This window comes from Gossypium arboreum, chromosome 13 (genome assembly GCF_025698485.1).
Source record: "Gossypium arboreum isolate Shixiya-1 chromosome 13, ASM2569848v2, whole genome shotgun sequence".
Taxonomy (NCBI): Eukaryota; Viridiplantae; Streptophyta; class Magnoliopsida; order Malvales; family Malvaceae; genus Gossypium; species Gossypium arboreum.
In genome coordinates this window covers 46,429,871-46,438,067 of record NC_069082.1, presented here as the reverse complement: position 1 = coordinate 46,438,067, position 8,197 = coordinate 46,429,871, and the positions used below count along the sequence as shown (strand labels likewise).

Genomic DNA, 8,197 nt, shown 5'->3' with positions numbered 1-8,197 from the left:
CTACCATATATGTCTTTTTCATTTCGTCGAAAATCAATTTTACGGTATAGACGCTTATGACCTCCCCCTCTATGCCTTGCGGTAATGATTCCTCTGGCATTACGACCTTTACCACAACGATGCTGTCCATAGATCAAATTATTTCATGGATTGGATTTCACTTGACTGTCTACGGCTCCATTGCGTGTCCATAGATCAAATGTATCGCCATGCTATTAAGTATTTTGATTTAAGTTCTTTTTATTCTAAGAGGTGGAATAGAATAACCCGGTTGAAGCGTAATGATCATACGCTGTAATGCATTGTATGTCCCATAATAGGTCCCATTCTTCTACCCTTTCCGGAGTCAATGACTATTCATAGCTATTACCTTGACACCAAAGAAGAGTTCGACCCACCGCTTTATTTACATCCTAGTTGATCCCGATTCAACATTAGAAGTATATTGATTTTTCACCAATAACTGAATACTTTTGTGCGTAACTACTACATATTTGATTCCATCCATAAATCTATTTTCTTCCTATGAGTTCGAGTCTCAATAAGAATGCTAGTTCTTCTTGTTCATATGTTATAATATGAATATATCATACCAATTAGTTATGTATAGATGATGAGATTCCATTGATATAGAGCCAATTCCAATAGACTTATTGGAGGGTCCCATTGGCGTGCATCCAAGAGGAATTGAACCTCGAATTCGCCAATTATGAGTTAGGCGCTTTAACCATTCAGCCATGGATGCTTAGCGGGATCCTCGTACATGGTGAATAACCAAATTCCAATTGAAATGAAATCTTTAGGATAAATCAATGTAATTTAGGAGGAATCAATGAAAGGACATCAATTCAAATCCTGGATTTTCGAATTGAGAGAGATCAAGAATTCTCACTATTTCTTAGATTCATGGACCCAATTCAATTCAGTGGGATCTTTTATTCACATTTTTTCCACCAAGAACGTTTTATAAAACTCTTGGACCCCAATTTGGAGTATCCTACTTTCACGCAATTCATTGTGGTTCAACAAGCAATCGATATTTCACGATCAATGGTGTAGTACTATTTGTAGTAGCGGTCCTTATATATCGTATTAACAATCGAAATATGGTTGAAAAATAAAATCTCTATTTGATGGGCTTCTTCCTATACCTATGAATTCCATTGGACCTAGAAATGATACATTGGAAGAATCTTTTGGGTCTTCCAATATCAATAGGTTGATTGTTTCGCTCTGTATCTTCCAAAAGGAAAAAGATCTCGAGAGCTGTTTCACGGATCCGAAAGAGAGTACTTGGGTTCTCCCAATAAGCGAAAAGTGTATCATGCTGAATCTAACCGAGGTTCGCGGTGGTGGAGGAACTGGATCGGAAAAAGAGGATTCTAGTTGTAAGATATCTAATGAAACCGTCATTTGGAATTGAGATCTCATTCAAAGAGAAAGATATCAAATATCTGGAGTTTCTTTTTGTATATTATATGGATGATTCGATCCACAAGGACCATGATGGGGAATTGTTTGATCGTCTTTCTCTCGAGTAAGAGGCGAAACATAATCAACTTGAACTCGGAATGACTATTCAAATCTTAGTGAAAGACTGGATTTGTTATCTCATGTTTGCTTTTCGTGAAAAAACCAATTGAAGTGGAGGGTTTCTTCAAACAACAAGGAGTGGGTCAACTATTCAATCAAATGATATTGAGCATGTTTCCCATCTCTTCTCGAGAGGCAAGTGGGCTATTTCTTTGCAAAATTGTGCTCAATTTCATATGTGGCAATTCCGCCAAGATCTCTTCATTAGTTGGGGAAGAATCCACACGAATCGGATTTTTGAGGAACATATCGAGAGAATTGGATTTGGTTAGACAATGTATGGTTGGTAAGCGAGGATCGATTTTTTAGCAAGGTACGGAATGTATCGTCAAATATTCAATATGATTCCATAAGATCTAGTTTCGTTCAAGTAAGACTCTCGCCAATTGAAAGGATCTTGATCAATCCGAGATCGTTTCAATTCCATTAGTAATGAGGATTGAATATCACACATTGATCAATCAAAGAGAGATTCAACAACTAAAAGAAAGATCGATTCTTTGGGATCCTTCATTTCTTCAAACGGAACGAACGGAGATAGAATCGACCGATTCCTAAGTGCCTTTCTCGGATATTCCTCAATGTCCCAACTATTCTTTGAACGTGAGAAGTGGATGAATAATCATCTGCTTAGGAAGAAATCAAAGAATTTCTTGGGAATCCTACAAGATCCATTCGTTCTTTTTCTCTCGATAGATGGTCGAACTTTATCCGGGTTCGAACCCTCTTGAGAGGTCCACTAGAGATCGAAATTGTTGAAGAAAGAACAAGATGTTTCTTTTGTCCCTTCCAGCGATCGGAAAATAAAGAAATAGTTAATATATTCAAGATAATTACGTATTTACAAAATACCGTCTCAATTCATCCTATTTCATCGATCCGGATGTGATATGGTTAGAAGGATGAACTGGCAATTCAATAAGATTTCATTCTTGAACAAAAATCCATTTTTGATTTATTTCATCTATTCCATGACTAGAACAGAGGGGATACACGTTACACCACGATTTTGAATCGGAAGAGATTTCAAGAAATGGCGAGATCTATTCACTCTATCAATAACCGAGCCGAATCGGTGTATTATAAAGGATTTGTCTTTTCTATTGATTCCTACGGATTGGATCAAAAACAATTCTTGAATGAGGTATTCAACTCTAGGGATGAATCAAAAGAAATCTTTATCGGCTCTACCTCCTATTTTTATGAAGAAAATGAATCTTTTATCGAAGGATCGAGAAAAAATGGGTCCGGATCTCCTGGGAATGATTTGGAAGATCCAAAACCAAAAATAGTGGTATTTGCTAGCAACAACATAATGGAGGCGATCAATCAAGATAGATTGATCCGAAATCGATTCAAATCCAATATAAGCGCCTATGGGTACATAAGAAATGTATTGAATCGATTCATTAAAAGAATCGATCCGATCTCAACTTCGAATATGGAATTCAAAGGATCAAATAGGAAATGATACTCTAAATCATAGAACTATAATGAAATATACGATCAACCAACATTTATCAAATTTGAAAAGAGTCGAAGAAATGGTTCGATCCTCTTATTTTGATTTTTGGACCGAGAGATCCATGAATCGGGATCCTAATGCATATAGATACAAATAGTCCAATGGGAGCAAAAATTTCCAAGAGCATTTGGAACATTTCGCTTCGGCGAAGAGCGTTTTCAAGTAGTGTTCGATCGATTACATATTAATCAATATTCGATTGATTGGTGCGAGGTTATCGACAAAAAGATTTGTCTAAGTCACTTCGTTTCTTTTTGTCCAAGTTACTTCTCTTTTGTCCAAGTTGCTTTTCTTTTGTCTAACTCACTTCCTTTTTCTTTGTGAGTTTAGGAATAACCCTATTCATAGGTCCGAGATCCACATCTATGAATTGAAAGGTCCGAATGATCAACTTTGCAATCGATTGTTAGAATCAATAGGTCTTCAAATCGTTCATTTGAAAAATTGAAACCTTTCTTATTGGATGATCATAATACTTCTCAAAAACTGAAATTCTTGATCAATGGAGGAACAATATCACCATTTTTGGTCAATAAGATACCAAAGTGGATGATTGACTCATTCCATACTATAAATAATCGTAGGAAATCTTTTGATAACACGGATTCCTATTTCTCAATGATATCCCACGATCAAGACAATTGGCTTAATCCGGTGAAACCATTTCATAGAAGTTCATTGATATCTTCTTTTTATAAAGCAAATCGACTTCGATTCTTGAATAATCCACATCACTTCTGCTTCTATTGTAACAAAAGATTCCCTTTTTATGTGGAAAAGGCCCGTATCAATAATTATGATTTTACGTATGGACAATTCATCAATATCTTGTTTATTCGCAACAAAATATTTTCCTTGTGCGGTGGTAAAAAAAACATGCTTTTTTGGGGAGAGATACTATTTAACCTTCACCAATCGAGTCACAGGTATCTAACATATTCATATCTAATGATTTTCCACAAAGTGGTGACGAAAGGTATAACTTGTACAAATCTTTCTAGTTTGCAATTCGATCCGATCCATTAGTTCGTAGAGCTATTTACTCGATTGTAGACATTTCTGGAACACCTCTAACAGAGGGACAAATAGTCAATTTTGAAAGAACTTATTGTCAACCTCTTTCGGATATTAATCCATCGATTCGGAAGAGAAGAACTTGCATCAAGATCTCAATTTCAATTCAAACATGGGTTTGATTCACACTCCATGTTCGAGAAATATTTACCATCCAAAAGCGAGAAAAATGGAGTCTTTGTCTAAAGAAATGCGTTGAGAAAGGGTGGATGTATAGAACCTTTCAACGAGATAGTGCTTTTCAACTCTCTCAAAACGGAATCTATTCCAAACATTTATGCCATGGTTCCTTACTTTGACAGGTACAAATATCTAAATTTGATATTTTTAGATACTTTTTCGGACCTATTGCCGATACTAAGTAGCGACCAAAAATTTGTATCCATTTTTCATGATATTATGCATGGATCGGATATATCATGGCGAATTCTTGAGAAAAATTGTGTCTTCCACAATGGAATCGATAAGTGAGATTTCGAGTAAGTGTTTACATAATTTTCTTACGTCCAAGAAATGATTCATCGAAATAATGAGTCGCCATTGATATCGACACATCCGAGATCGCCAAATGTTCAGGAGTTCCTCTATTCAATCATTTTCCTTCTTCTTGTTGCTGGATATCTCGCTTGTACACATCTTCTTTTGTTTCCCAAGCCTATAGTGAGTTCTGGAGAGTTCAAAAGGTCAAATCTTTGATGATTCCATCATACATGATTGAGTTGCAAAACTTCGGATAGGTATCCTACATCTAAACTGAATTCTTTACGGTTAAAGAATCTCTTTCTAGTTGCTCTGGAACAATTAGGAGATTCTTTAGAAGAAATACGGGGTTCTGCTTTTGGCGGCAACATGCTATGGGGTGGTGGTCCCGCTTATGGGGTCAAATCAATATGTTCTAAGAAGAAATATTTGAATATCAATCTTATCGATATCATCGATCTCATAAGTATCATACCAAATCCCATCAATCAAATCATTTTTTCGAGAAATACGAGACATCTAAGACATACAAGTAAAGAGATCTATTCATTGATAAGAAAAAGAAAAAACGTGAGCGGTGATTGGATTGATGAGAAAATAGAATCCTGGGTCGCGAATAGTGATTCGATTGATGATAAAGAAAGAGAATTCTTGGTTCGTTCTCCACCTTAACGATAGAAAAAGGATTGATCAAATTCTATTGAGTCGACTCATAGTGATCATTTATCAAAGAATGACTCGGTTATCAAATGATTGAACAACCGGGACCAATTTACTTACGATACTTAGTTGACATTCATAAAAAGTATCTAATGAATTATGAGTTCAATACATCTGTTTAGCGAAAGGCGGATATTCCTTGCTCATTATCGGACAATCACTTATTCACAAACTTCGTGTGGGGCTAATAGTTTTATTTCCGTCTCATGGAAAACCCTTTTAGCTCCGCGTAGCCCTATCTCCCTCTAGGGGTATTTTAGTGATAGGTTCTATAGGGCCGGATGATCCTATTTGTTCAAATACCTAGCGACAAACTCCTACGTTCCTTTCATTACAGATTTCGAACAAGTTCTGGATAACAAGCTTAAAGGTTTTCTTATTGATGATATCGATATTGATGATAGTGACGATATTGATGCTAGTGATGATATTGATGCTAGTGACGCTATTGATGATAGTGACGCTATTGATCGTGACCTTGATACGAGGATGGAGCTTCTAACTATGATGAATGCGTTAACTATGGATATGATGTCGGAAATAGACCGATTTTATATCACCCTTCAATTCGAACTAGCAAAAGCAATGTCTCCTTGCATAATATGGATTCCAAACATTCATGATCTGGATGTGAATGAGGCGAATTACTTATCCTCGGTCTATTAGTGAACTATCTCTCCAAGGATTGTGAAAGATGTTCCACTAGAAATATTCTTGTTATTGCTTGACTCATATTCCCCAAAATGTGGATCCCACTCTAATAGCCCGAATAAATTAAATACATGTATTAAGATACGAAGACTTCTTATTCCACAACAACGAAAGCACTTTTTCACTCTTTCATATCTGAGGATTTCACTTGGAAAGAAAATGTTCCATACTAATAGATTCAGGTCCATAACCGTGAGTTCCAATGCACGAGATCTTGTAGCACTTACCAATGAGGCCCTATCAATTAGTATTACAGAAGAAATCAATTATAGACACTAATACAATTAGATTTGCTTTTCATAGACAAACTTGGGATTTGCGATCTCGGTAAGATCGGTTCAAGATCATGGGATCCTTTTCTATCGATAGGAAGGGTCATTGTACAAAATGTACTTCTAAGTAATTGCCCTTAGATCCTATATCTATCTATATGAAGAAGAAATCATGTAACTAAGAGGATTCTTATTTGTACAAATGGTACTTGAGCTTGGAGCGAGCATGAAGAAATTAACGATACTTCTTTATCTTTTGAGTTGTTCTCACGGATCGGTCGCTCAAGACCTTTGGTCTCTACCCGGACCGATGAAAAAATGGGATCACTTCTTATGGGTTCGTTGAGAATGATTCGATCTAGTTCATGGCCTATTAGAAGTAGAAGGCGCTCTGGTGGGATCCTCGCGGACAGAAAAAGATTGTGGTCAGTTTGATAATGATCGAGTGACATTGCTTGTTCAGTTTGAGCCAGGGAATCCCTTATATATGATGCAAAATGGATCTTGTTCTATCGTTGATCAGAGAAATCTCTATGAAAAATACGAATATGAGTTTGAAGAAGAGGAAGGAGAAGGAGTACTCGACCCGCAACAGATAGAGGAGGATTTATTCAATCACATAGTTTGGGCTCCTAGGATATGGCGCCATTAGGGATTTCTATTTGATTGTATCAAAAGGCCAAATGAATTAGGATTTCCCTATTGGGCCGGGTCATTTCGGGGCAAGTAGATCATTTATGATGAAAAGGATGAGCTCCAAGAGAATGATTCGGCGTTCTTGTAGAGTGGAACCATGCAGTACCAAGCACGAGATAGATCTTCCAAAGAACAAGGATTTTTTCAAATAAGCCAATTCATTTGGGATCCTGCGGATCCACTCTTTTTCCTATTCAAATATCAGCCCTTTGTCTCTGTGTTTTCAAACTGAGAATTCTTTACAGATGAAGAGATGTCAAAGGGGCTTATTACTTCCCAAACAAATCCTCCTACATCTATATATAAACGCTGGTTTATCAAGAATACGCAAGAAAATCACTTCGAATTATTGATTCATTGCCAGAGATGGCTTAGAACCAATAGTTCATTATCTAATGGATTTTTCCGTTCTAATACTCCATCCGAGAGTTTTCAGTATTTATCAAATCTGTTCCTATCTAACGGAAGACTATTGGATCAAATGACAAAGACATTGTTGAGAAAAAGATGGCTTTTCTCGGATGAAATGAAAATTGGATTCATGTACGAGGAGAAAGGTTTCCCATTACTTAGCCGGAAAGATATGTGGTCATGAAATAGGGATTAAGTGGAACGGAATTGACTGGGTGGTAGAGTTGTGGAAACACCTATTTCTTCCATATTTTGGACCTTAGCTCCATGAAACAATATGCTCTTCTTTGAAACATGGAAGAATTGAAATCTTAGATCAAAACACTATGTATGGATGGTATGAAGCGCCTAAACAAGAATTCTTGAACAATGAACAACCGAGCTATTACTCACTACATCAAAAATTTCCATTAATGAAAGATGTAAATCCATTGGAAAATCAAAATACACATGTCGGATGAAATGGTTGTTACTATCTGCTCCAAAAAGCAATTATTGGTTTAATCGAATAACTAAATAAAATAGATAGACCTTTCTCTTCGTCTCGGTCGATGGATCCTCTCAACCTGGAGGATCCCTATATGGATAATATATGGATAATACGCATTCCAGTTGACCGAGCCTAATTCTATTATAATTGTTTTGTTCAAGCAAAGATATCCACGGGTGGTTCGCCTATTCAGATATTCAGGACCGAGAAGTACTAGATTCTCTT

At 36.5% G+C, this 8,197-nt stretch overlaps 1 pseudogene; it reads left to right on the top strand.

The window, feature by feature from the left end:
• Positions 1-832: 832 nt before the first annotated feature.
• Positions 833-7,666, top strand: LOC128286803 (protein Ycf2-like; annotated as a pseudogene).
• The last annotated feature ends 531 nt before the right edge of the window (positions 7,667-8,197 follow it).